Genomic DNA, 13139 nt, shown 5'->3' with positions numbered 1-13139 from the left:
AGCTCTCGCCACAAAAGGGGGACCCACCTCCTCCCAAGCATTGAATTAACCCTATGTGAGACGGGCAGAGGATTAAGAAGGTTGGTTCAGGCCCCATTCAGAAGGTCCCGAGGGGGGCTTTTTCAGAGGATTCTTCTGAACAAAGGTTGCCAAACTAAGTAGCTTTTTTTTTGTTGTTGCTTTAGCTCTGGCTATTGTTACCACGGAAAGCGACCTTTTCCACTTAATTGGGGCTTTAGAATTCCACCTCTATTGTGTTTGTATATAAGAAACACTGCTAAGGGGCCGAGCGCGTTTATGAATATAGGCCTTTCTGCACCGGGTGAACCCAAGGTGCGTTAGCTGCGTACGTGCACCTGCCCGCGCAAGTTGCTCTGATAACAGGAATCGTCATAAAATGAGCCGCAGCAATACTTAGCTTCCACGTCTCGCGCTCCTGTTAGACGTCGGCCACTCTGGCGGGTCCCCTGTGTACTGTGTCCCTCACGTCACAGCTAACCGTGGGTCACAGACCAGAGCCAGAGACCCCGCGGGAGGGAAGCAGAGCCAGGCCACACCGCCCCGCTGCGCCGCTGGGCCCCGAGATGTCACTGAGGACACTTTTTGGTTCTGCTTAGTCATCCGATCTTCTGTTTTAGGTCTCCAGTGAGCTAGGAGGAAAGCCCCCAAAGACACGAGATTAGCATGTGGGTCTGTCTGTAGACGTGGTTAAAAATGTGACCGTCTCCAAGGGACAGGCGGGGACCGTCCACGGGCGCGTGTGGACTAGTGCAAGGCCACGGGGAGTGGGGAGATCTGAGGAAAACCGGTGTGGTCCAGCTCCCAAAGACATCCCGGTCAAACTGACTTTATGCATTTATTTTCAGACGGCCAAGCCAACCCCAGAGAATAGTGCCAGGTTTGGATTTGGGGCAGGGGGGTTCCCAGTGAGAGACAGCTGTGCTCCGCTAATGGTACGAGGCAGATGTGCCAAACGTGGGGGGCCCCTGACACCTCCAGCTCACAGACATAAGGTCTTCCGTGGTGTGCCCAGGGCTTTCAAAGCCGGGGAGTCCATGCTCCGTTCCACGCCTCCGGCTTCCTGTGGAACCCTACACCACGAGCCCTCAACAGGTGGCTCTGAACAGGGCAGGTGCTCCCTGCGGCGCGGTTCCTGGCCGGCTTCTCTCCTTTGTGCCAGCTGCCTGGCCCAAGGCTACTTGACTCTGCTACCTCTGTGCCAAAGGGACCACGTCTCTCAGGGACCACTTTTCTCTCCTCAGGTGCAGGGTTACAGGAGCCCTTGCCTTTGCCTCTTGGCACAGAAATAATATGCACACCGAGTTCACAAACTGAAGGAGGCGGAGTCTTTAATTCAGTAAGAGGGGCACGGTGCTCAAGGGCATCCAAACACCCATTTCACAAATTCAATGCAAAAACAACAAACAGACAAGCAAATCCATAAAGCATCCAGCTATAGGGCATCAGAGAAGTGTCTGGTCATGATGTTCTGTTTGCCCTAACGAGCACGGACGTTTTATACCTAAAATATCACACAGGATTGTAACTAATGGGCCTATGTAGAGATTGTCTTTTGCCGTATTTTTAAATGAAAATGAGAAAAAGAAAGGAGCATCTGGGTGACTCAGTTGGTAAAGCATCTGCCTTGGGCTCAGGTCATGATCCCGGAGTCCTGGGATCAAGTCCCGTGTTGGGCTCTCTGCTCTGCGAGGAGTCTGTGTCTCCCTCTCCTCCTCCCCCTGCTTGTGCTCTCTCTCTCTCTTTCTCTCTCTCAGATAAATAAATAAAATCTCACAAAAATAAAGAAAAAGAAAAGTGTGTTCTTACAGAACTTGTCCAACTGCCCAGAAGGGTCTCATCAAAAAAGCCTGGATGGCCTCTCAGTCGAGGGAATCAGGCCTTTGTCTAGGATGGAGGGCTATGAACCCCCACTCTTCCTGGGTCCCCTTTAGTGGCCCACACGATGGCTTGGACATTGAGGGGCTTAATGCACGTTACGTGATTAATCAAGTATTAGGGCAATTAAATTGAATCTCGGCATTCTGTGCCATTTTATAGACTGAAATACTCCGTGTTGCAGCCGAAATGCTTCACATGGTCAGAGTGTAGCCTTTTAGCAGAGTCCCCTCTTAGCAAAATGGACACTGGCCACAATGTAAGAAAATGAATGACAGTAAGGTACAAAAAGGGAAATCAGCCCACAAAACCTCTTTGTATCAGTCGAAGGGGAAGCTACAAAAGCCAGTTCAGCTCCCTGGGGACAGCTGGAAATCCTCACGGGTGTTCTTAGCTTATAGGCGGGTATAACCAGCTTTAGTATCAGAGTCCTAATGTTCTCCAGATTGGGTGAAGAATATCTACACTGAGAAACACAGCTATTATAGGGAAATGCACAGATAACGGGGGAAAAAAAAGAAACTGACAATTGACTGAGGGGGAGAAACGATAAAACATTGAGAAACACTGAAATTAATACATAAATTCAAATGATGTGGTCGCCTTGGGCTATTTGGAATAGCAGAAAACCTCCCTGCAGAACCCTGAAAATACCCCCGAGCTACATGACAATTTATGATGTTTGCTCTTCTGAAGAAGGAAGAAAGTGATATAATAAAATGAAAATGATTTCCATACAAATTTGTTAAAACTGTACAACACAGACGCTCAGCTTTCGGGGCAGTTCGCAGCCCCACGCTGACTTACTCGTTCTTGAGTCTCAGACTCCTGACACTGTTCTAGTTTTGCCCTTTGAACATTTTCCTATAAATCTGACAATTGTGTGAGCACAGTGAGGCACGGCAGCCAGCCTCCGCAGCTCGCAGCCCTGCACTGGGCGTACAGAGGCCGTCTCTGTGTCCAGCGTCCCCCAGCCACTTACACCATCTGCTTTAACCCTCCATCCTCCCCTGTCCCGCTCCATTATTTCTAACAGCGTCTACCCTGCCATCCAGGAGCAAAAGCTGAGTGAAGCATCAGGCAGGATACAGAGCATATCTCTTTAAAAATAATAGTGACAACGGCACACACACACTTGTTGCATCTGCACAAGGGATGGCACTAAATAGATGGGTGTGGGTGTATTCCGGGGAGACTGGAGTTACAGAGATAAGCAGGGGGTGAAGTGGGCCCGTGGGCTGCAGGTGGCCGACCCTGCTTTAGGGTTTGCTTTTCCATAACGAGGAACTTTCTGAATTGGAGCATGGATCAAGACGAAGTCATTGGATACAGCTCAGAGGGGACTAGCTGGGCGTCAGCAAAAGTCCTACGTAGGTTTCCAGGTTGTGCGGCATTTCCTTCCTAAAGGTTGGACAAGTTGCCAGGAGGATACCGGGTCTCAGAAACCACACGCAGTAGGACAGAGACGATGAGGCTACTGTACAGATAGTGCAGATGCTGCGGAGGTGGTGCAGATGCTGTAGGGACAACTGCAGATGCTCAGAGGTGGTGCAGATACTGCAGAGCTGGTGTAGATGCTGCATAGGCGGTGTGGGTGCTGTACAGGTGGTGCACATACTGCAGAGCTGGTGCAGATGCTGCAGAGCCGGTGCAGGTACTCTAGGGGCACTGCAGATGCTGCAGAGGTGATGCAGATGCTGCAGAGCTGGTGCAGATGCTGCAGAGGTGGTGCAGGTACTCTTAGGGGCACTGCAGATGCTGCAGAGCTGGTGCAGACACCACCAAGATGGTGAGGAGCACATAGGTTAGGGGAGGGCGGCATGGCGACAGGCAGTTTCGAGGAGTGCACTGAAAGCCTCATGCAGGGTGCAACTGGGAGATTTGGTGGCACAGAGGAAGAATGGTGAGCCCAGACTGGGTGGAGAGAGACATCCTGACAGACAGTGAAGGCATTTCATGCGTTTGGGCCTCCAACGGCAGTGGGATGATAAGGGTCAGCCGCCTAAGGCGGCAGAGGTGCATGAAAACAGCCCAAGGAAGAAAACCGCCACACGTGCGTGAGACAGAGAATGGCGAAGCCGAGGCGCGAGAGGCAGGGCCAGGCCACAGGGACTTGATCTCCCAAGGAAAGCAGCTGTGACTCTGGGAAGCAGAACCCTCCCCAGTGCTTGACCTGGGGGCCTCCCGCTTGCCACCCAGGCCGCAGCTCCCAGCCAACTGCCCGAGCCCTCAGGTGGGCTTCCTCACCCACGGGGCAGGGGTCCTTACACAGAGGAAAAAGGGTCATTCCTGCCATGCCCGAGGGCTGTTCCTGGAGAGGTGAATCCCCTTAGAAGCTATTCGCTGGGCCTGGCTTCCACCAGAGGGACCCCAGAGACCCACGGGCTCTGGGCCTTTGATACCCTCCATCCCGCTGACTGCAGGACCAGGCCATCCGGGCATGGGCTCCTCATCCTTTGATCCACTTGGGGATGAGAACATTCTGTGCTATGGCAACAAGGAGGTAGGTCCACCCTGGCTGCACATTAGAGTCATCTGGAAACTAAAATTTCATGTTTGTGTAGACCGTTCCCATCAGATCTCTGAGAAAGAGGTGCAGCATCAGTATCCCCCAGGCAATTCCTGTGTCACCGTCCACGCCGGATAGCAGCCCATCCAGGTCCCGGCCTCCCTGGCAGGCCCCCCGCCCTGCCTGTGCCTGGATCAGCTTTACCCAGGAAAGGAGAGCAGGGGGTGGGGTGGGGTCGGGGCTGGCCCAGAGCTTCCCCAACTTCCACGTGCTTTTAAGTCACCCAAGAATCTTACAAGACGGTGGGCTGTGATCCCGTTAAGTCTCAAGCCTGAGAATCTGCATTTCCATCCAGCTCCTGGGCGATGCCTATCTGCTGGTCTGCGGACCACACTTCCAGTGGCAGTTTTGGGCTGCAGGAGACAGCGCAGCACTCAGATGAGGAGGACGTGCTAAGATGTTTGAGAAGAATGGACCCCTGGGAGCTGGAGAGCCAGGGGGCTTCCTGGAGGAGGTGTGAGCAGGAGGGGGGGTTGGGCCTGGGAAGAGGAGGAGAGCCTCCGTGGGAGACAACAGAGGGCAGCGAGGCCTCAAACGCTATTCTGATGGCTTTGCCCACCTTCCTTGTCTCCTCCACGCTTATCAGTGTGACCCTCCCTCTAGGCCTGAGAGTCGTGAAACACTGCACGGACGGTTCTGTTTTTACTTCTCATTTCTACTGTTTTGTGCTGCACTTTTTCTTTTTTGTTGTTGTTGTTGTTCAGGCTTTTGTGCTTGTCCAGGGTGCACAGGATGGAACATCTTTCTCTTCTTTTCCGCCTAATGAGCAACTACTGGTCCTTCAAAACCCGTCTTAAATTACACATCGTCTCTAGTATCCCCTCACCGCGGACCTCAGGCGACACCACTGGGTCTCGCCCCCACGCTCCCGCAGCTGTCAGCTCTTGGGTTTGTAACAGATCCCTCGCTCTGTGGCACGAGTACATTTTAGTGCTTCCGAATTCCCATGGGACGTAGATCTTATGGATTCAGGAAAGAGGTATGTAATTTCTAGGAAAACTAAAGTATTCCTGAAACCATAATTTATTCTGTATTTTTCTTTTTTGGCAACACTGTATTCATGTGGTTTTCAATGAACGTCCAAAATAATACATAGCGAATCCGTTTTCTGTGATTGGGGGTTATATTAAGAGAGACTTTCTGTTAAATATGTATTACAGTAAACACATGATTTATTACGATGAACTCATATGATGGGAAAGAGTAGATGTTCCAATAACAAGAAAAAATGATCTCCACCTAATATAAATATTTGATAATAAAAAACGCAAAACAAAGATACAGGAACACAAAATAAATGCCCAATAAAAATCACTTTAAAAATGAAAGGCGCCGTCATGAATATTTAATATTTGAAATTGTCATTCTTAGAATAAAACTTTAAAACAAGCCAAGTATGAATTGCCCTACTCCATAAGCTTGATCTTAGTTACATGACAAATGTTCCAGACATAGAAAAATTTCTTTCACTTAGCGCTGATGTTGTTTGAACTGAGGCGGGATGACCCGAGAGCATCTTCACCTTAGACATGACCACAGCATCTCTCTCTATAAGCTCATATCCTGTTCCAACCCTGAACACACTGCGTCCGCTCATCCTGGGTTTGGCATTGGTGTTGAAATCAATATTGCCGTGGCACAGTCTATGTTTAATGGGTTTCTAATTCTATGACGGAATATTCCACAAAAGCATTTAGGTCGCCTCTTTGAATCTCTTCTTGTAAAATACCGACAAAGAACTAGAGCCTGTGTTGTGTGGTGGATGCCCACGCACCAAAACCATGAGCCGCAGAGACCCCCGGGCTCATCTTCAAATTCCCCCACTGTGGCCTCGTGCCTGACACGGAGCCCCTGGCTGTAAAGACGACACGCTGTGCTTTCTCTTTGTGGTGCGTGCAAATGTTTGCTTTGTATACCAGCAAGTGTCCTCCAACCTTAGATGGTAGAAATGTGTGCAACAGGGAGGATAAATAAACAATGCTGTAGAATTCAGAGGAGGAAGAGACTCTCCGCAGCAGGGAGCAGGACAACGTCAGCTCCCCGGGCACCAGGGCGCGGGCCCAGAGCCCGGAGGAGGAGGGAGGACGTCCAGGTGGAGGCCGGACGTTGGGGATCCGGGAAGGGAGGTTAGGTCCGAGTGGGGGGCAGGGGCGGGCAGTGACTCAGGCCGAAGGCCGCCAATCTCAGCGCTGTAATGTTAGGGTCCCCCTCAAACTGTGTCTAACACAGGACCTGGTCTCACAGGCCGGCACCCTCCCCTGCCCGGTGCTGGGAGCCACCCTGGAGGAGGTTTGCTAAAATGGACTTCTCACTGACTCAGCCCACGTGGGGGCTCTTAGGTCACCTCCTGGCCTTCCTTGACCTGAGCCCCTCGTGCATCTAGCTGCTTGTTTACAGGTCATCCCGTGGCCGACGGGAGGGGGTCAGAGGACCTAGGCCTGAAGGTTGGGGGGGGGATATCACTGCAGGCTTGGGCCCAGGACCAGTCAGATCACAAAGTGCCTGGGCCACACAGTGACAGGATACGTCCACTCTGCACATGAGGGCAATGGCTCATGGATTATTCTGGCAGCAGATCCCATGCCCCCTGCACGCAAACGCCACAGATGGTTGAGAGCCCATGTAACCTCTCCCGAGCCTTTGTGCACCAGGGATGGAGTATCTGGGCCCCCTGCCTCATTTGTAGAGAAGCAGAGCCCACTCCCTCACCGTGGCCGAGGAGCAACCCACAGGGAGCATTTCTGGGGTTGCAGGCGACCTGAAGAACGTGGGACTATTGGAATCTGAATTTCTTCCACGTGGCCACATTTTTCTTCCAGAGTAACGTAGAAAAGTGGAGGACTACAATCAATAAGGACTTAGGTTTTCATGAGTGTTAACATTGTAGGGATGTCCTTTGAGACTCCTTGTTCCCTAAACATGCCACCGCTCCCCATCCCACGCTCGGCTCAATTCGCCCACTCCTGTGGCCTCCAGAACAGGTCAGTCCCAGATGCTTCTCCTCCCTCAATTCAGGGGGCCACCCTTTCATGTCTGACCGTCCACCAGAATCCCTGCTTCCATTCCTGACCCGCAAGATCCCTTCTCCCTCAGAAGCCCGTGTGATCTTCCAAACATGAATCAGATCATCACGGCCCAGCCCAGCTCCAAACTTCCTGGAAGCCCCTCAATTTTACCAAAACCAAACTCCTGATCCACAGTCCCCTCCTTAGGCCAGGCTGGCTTGCTTTCTTTCTACGCCTCCATCCAGACCTACAGAGGCCACCCCAGGACCTTGGCACTGACTCTCGCCTCTCCTCGACCCAGCGTTCACATCCTAAGTAGCCTTTCCTGACAGCTTGGTCCAAAATCAACCCCCTGGTCCTTATCAGAGCCCCCCATTTTGATTTCCTGCTCCCTGTTCATCAGCATCTGATACTCTTCATTTTCCTTTGATTCTTTGTCTAATTTTCTGTCCCACGCCCCCGCCGTGGTGGCAGACGAGCTCCCCAAGAGCACAGCCCTTACTTATTTTCCACGGTTTTGTTCTCCGTGCTTAGAATAGTGCCTGACCTGGAGCAGGTGTACAACAAACGTCTGTTAGATGAACGAAACGATGGAGGCAGAAGCGAGACTCAGAGCCTCCCGCACACACGCTGCCCTAGAAAGAGCACGCGTTTGCAAGAGAGCCCCCGCCTTTACAAAATTTAGAAAACTCCAGGCTCGCCGCCCCTATTAGATACTGTCTTCTACCTGCCACCCCAGTCGGGCCCCTGCAGGACGCCGCCTTGCTCGGAGCCCATGCAGTCTCTGCAGATCCGGCGGGGGGGGGGGGGTAAGGGTGGGGAGTCCTTTTCCTCAGTGAAGATGTGTCTCTGCAACGTTGCAATGTCTCCCCACCGGTTCCCAAAGTCGCAAAACAAAATAATAAATAAATACACAAACAAACCCTTCATTCCCCTAGCGGACGTGAAGGTAAACACCACAGGCAAATGAAACCACGAGAACCAGGATCAAAGGACGTAGCAGCTCATCTCAGGGCCGCTACAAATCTGGAAAAATTACTCCTTTCTTGCCGTCTTAATTTCCTCACGTATAAAAAGAAGTGATTGATTCTAGGCCAAAGCACTCTAGATGAATGTGAATGCTCGCTCGCGTCTGGGAAGGTCATGCTGCCGTTTAAGGACAGTTCGTAAACAATTTGAGTGACAAGAGACAAGGATGATGGTAAGAAGTCAAGACTTGAAAATATAATATACATATGCTTTGAATTGTGTAGAAAACTTTTCGATTGGGGAAATCATGAATGAGATGTCCTATCTGTACACTGGGGACGACGCATGGCTTTTAGGTTCATCTTTTCCTTTGTTCTCGAAGCCGTGATCATTAGATGCCTCATACTTTCACAGCCCCTTCGCCCCTAAGAAATCGAACTGAAGGAAGCTAAGCAGGTAACTGCTAAGCTCCCTTCTTGCCCTGACAGCCTGTGACGGCCACCTCCGGAGTCGGTGTGGAAGTGCTTCTCAGCGCGGCCTGTGTGGGGACAGACCGGACCGGGGGCGGCCCCTCAAACACCGCACTCCCTCCACCCTGGCCACACCGAGGAATGGCCTTGAGAGCCACATGGGACCCCCCCCCCCAAAAAAAAAGACACTAGGATTTTTCTTGGACTCTGGGGAAGGAGCACTTTCACCTTGGAGCTTATCCATCAGAACTGTTGGAGGAATCGGGGTGCCAGGGTGGCTCAGTCGGTTGGGCATCTGCCTTTGGCTCAGGTCGTGATCCCGGGGTCCTGGGATCCAACCCAGAGTCAGGCTCTCTGCTCAGCGGAGAACCTGCTTCCCCTGCTGCCTCTGACCCTCCCCCTGCCCTGGGCGCTCTCTCACACTATCTCTATCTCTCAGATAAACACATGAAGAAGAAGAAGAAGAAGAAGAAGAAGAAGAAGAAGAAGAAGAAGAAGAAGAAGAAGAAGAAGAAGAAGAATCCCAAGCATCATCTGTGCCCCTCACAGGGAATGCTTCTTCGTGGATAAAATCAACCCAGAAAAGAGCAAGCGGGCTTGAGAAACAGAAAATTTTTAAAAAACAAGCCAAACATAAACGCCCACTGACTTCTGTGGACCTCACTGAACCCCAGTGTCCAGCTGGCACAGAAGCAAAACCACATTTTGACCCTTTTGGTCTCCTGACCCAACAAATTCCCTTCCTTGTCTAAAGCAGTCTGAGACGCATTGGTCTCGGTACGAAGATTCAGACACATGCACAGCTTGTCTGCACCCCAGCCTTGTCTTCCCAAGGCGCCCCCCGCCCCACAAGACGGGCCGCAGGGTGCACCCAGCAGGTGCGGGTGCCAGGGCAGCAACGTGCATACAGCAGGGCGGGTCAGGCTGGGTGCTGAGCGCACGGGTCCCCAGGGACCATCTCTGTGCCGAGGGACTTGGGTTCTGGGGCCAAGGGAGAGCCTTAGGCCAGTCTGCCAACTCTCGGAGCGTGCTTGCAGCGCGCGATCACGTGAGAGCAAAGCCAAGCTGCAAAGGAAACTAGAGAGGATGTGACTTATGTTGCAGAGTGTGTGCAGGTCGGGGTGAGTGCCACCCTGAGCCTCGGCCCGGAGCCCTCTGGGGACAGGGGCCTGCTCGGGGCTGCAGGGTAGCTTCCCCCTTGCCCCCCGATACCTGTTGCACTCAGTCTCAGAGGCTGTGGCCCAGGCCCGTGGAGGATCACACACCTCTCGGGGGCCCGGGAGCCTCTTCCAGAGCACAGATGCTCCCTTACTCTGCTGCAGCAGGCCAGGGCTCTCCTACCGTGTCCAGACTTGGGGAGGCACAGCTCCCGCCTCCCAGGTTGGGGTGGGGGGAGGGTGCGGGCCATGATAATACAATTCTCTGTAATAGAAATAAAACAGGCAGCTTTCAGGATGAGGATGGGCACCCCAGGATGCTTTGGGGAAGAAACTACGGCTAAACTGAGTCTAACGCAATGAGTAGAGGTCGCATATTCATTCGGCCGGAGTGGGTGCTACAGGCCGAAGGTTCGGCCCAGAGACGGGAGGATGACATTAGGGAACCAGGACAAAAATCCTAGCAGTGAGCACCTGCTGTGTGAAGCATGAAGCTGGAAGTCTCTGGAAAGGAAGCTGGGGTTGGGGGTTTGGGGGGCACACAGGGCCCACGACAGGGCTGGAATGAGCCCAGACGGTCCTCGGAAGAATCCTGAATGTAACCGTGAAGGCACAGAGGAGGCGTTAAAGCGATTTTATCAGGAAAGTGAGTCCTCTTTGCTTTTCCGAGAGTTCGGTTGGAGGCACAATTTGGATGAATCTTCTGGTTTCAGACACCAGAATATTTGCCTCACCATGACCAGGACCTAGAGCCAGAGCTTACCCAGTGGATCGGACATGGGGAGGTGGACCCCAACCCGGGTGTAGGTCACGGTCTTCACAGCCAGTCAGCCCCTGAGACCCATTCGGCCAGACTGTTCCCGAAATGCCCTCATCCCACAGCCCCGGGCTCCCTCCCATCTGCTGTCAGTGCCTCAGACCTGCCAGTGGGGTCTCGCTTCACCCAAAGCTCCCTCAGGCCTCCGGGCCCACAGCACCTGCTCCAGCACCCACATTAACCTAATGGTGGTTGGGACCTAACTCACTCCCGTACCCATCACTGCACCAGACTGTGCCCTGTCCTTTCTAAAATGCTCTGAAAGGCTAATAGCTCCCCTGAGGCTAGAGCCTAGATTTCATGGCTCTTCCAAGTTTGCACCCATATTTTGCTGTCATTTTTTTTCTGTCCCAAACCACGGTCAGTGGGTGGACAGTGTGTAGACGTGCTGAGCACCAGACCCCGCGCCGAGGACTCAGCCAACAAAGGTAAACAGGACACAGATCTGTGCCCGGAGCAGCTCAAACCTGTCGCAGCAAGTATTTAACCAGCTTTTCCGAAAAGGGGCCGACCCGCCCCAGGGTCACGCGGCTCCCCCAACACCACACGGCTTCCTGCTCACTGCAGGGCAGCCTCTGAATTTGAACTCAGCTCGCCAGGCGCCCTGACACGCTCCGTGCTACCAGCCCCGTGTGGATCCGGAGAAGCTGCGAGAAACCACCTCTGGGGACTTGCTAATCAGGCCCCTCTGCTGCTGTCACCCAGGAGCCTCGGAGCTCGAATCCCCCACCCGCTCGATGCTCTTGGAAAGCGTCTCCCTGATTTTAGAGGTGGCTTCCTGAACAAAGTGCGCGATCAGCCCACTCGTGCTCCTTGGAAAGAAATTAGGGAAGCGGCGAAAAGCATGCAGCAATCAATCTGTCTGGGAGCAGCACCTCGCCGGGCAGGCAGGCTGCCCCACGCCCACCGCCGAGGCCGGACCCCGGGCAGCAGCGGCCCCGGCTCCCCTCACCTGCGCAGGTTCTCAGCCAGCCGGGCTGCCTTTGTCACAGCAGCAGTGGGCTCCCAGCCGGGGAGGTCCGTGCTCCAACAGGCTTGTCTGCGAAGCAGCCATGCAGCCCGTTTCCTCGCGGGAGGCAGTCGTCAAAGCATCCTCCAGGCTGCAGAACGAATCCCCTTTGGGGAACCCTCTTCAGGGCTCCCCAGGGCGCCTGGCACCGCCTGGCACAGCCAGCCACGTCCGAGCTCCAGCCAGACTGCTGACCTGGCACCGGCGCTGTGTGATATAACTGGCTCGCACGGGGAGGCTTTAACTGTCTCGTCCCCAAGCTCAGAGCCCTCGTGTCTCTCTGCGATGCTCCTCCTGCGATGCCACTGCTCTGCCGCCCCGGGCTTCTGTCTGCCAGGGCCCCAGCCTTGCAGGGGCTCACAAACCCAACCCTTGCAAAAGATGCCGCCCAAGGATTCATCATTTTCAGCAGAGTAATTATTAATCCCAGGGCTTCTGCTGAAGTCCTTTTCTTTTGTGAGGCCAATTAAAATGCATTTTCAGCATTAAGACATTTGTAAATATTCTTGTGTTTTTCCATAAATACCTACAGGTCGAAGTCATTGTGTTCTTAAAAAAAAAAATCCAACAAGCACTCCTTCGTTCCTGTGTGACATGCTGTTCTCATTTAATTTATAGGACTCGCAACTCCATATGGAAAGGATATGGTTGACTGGGGAGACATGGATATTTAAAAAAAAATGTAATCGCATAGGAAATTAATAATGCAGGTTAGGCTATGGATTATGTCGTGAGGGGAATAGAAGGGACGGAGGAAAGAGCACAGGATTGACGCCAGAGAGACCCGGGTTCCAGTCCCAAACCTGACAGTCGCCGAGCTGTGCGGATTTGTGCAAGTGCCTGGTTCCCCGGCGTCACGCCCCGGCCAGGCTTGCGAGCACTTAGGCTCCCTGAGCGCCGGTGTCACTTCTGGCGTCACCACCCGCTAGTCCTTCATTTCTAGAGCCGGGAAGAGAAAAGCTCTCTACTTGTAGTTTTTGGACAGGGTGGTCTTTGGATTCACTGAGGATTCCGGGCTTGGACTCCCAGCCCTGCCCCTTCTAGCTCCGTGATTCGGACAGAAGTCAGAGAAGACGATGCCTCGGCCTCTTCATCTACAAGATGGGACAACGGAGCCTGTCCCTGGGCTGATGCACCTCCTATAAGGACCAAATGGGTCGTTGCTTCTTGCAAAACCACCTAGAGTGGTGCTGGGCCCACGGGTCGGGGGCCACAGCTCTCTGAGTTGTGTGCGCGTCTCTCGCACA

This window comes from Nyctereutes procyonoides, unplaced genomic scaffold (genome assembly GCF_905146905.1).
Source record: "Nyctereutes procyonoides isolate TBG_1078 unplaced genomic scaffold, NYPRO_anot_genome, whole genome shotgun sequence".
In the NCBI taxonomy this organism is placed as follows: Eukaryota; Metazoa; Chordata; class Mammalia; order Carnivora; family Canidae; genus Nyctereutes; species Nyctereutes procyonoides.
The sequence above is the reverse complement of the archived record's forward strand: the minus strand, read 5'-3'. Positions refer to the sequence as shown.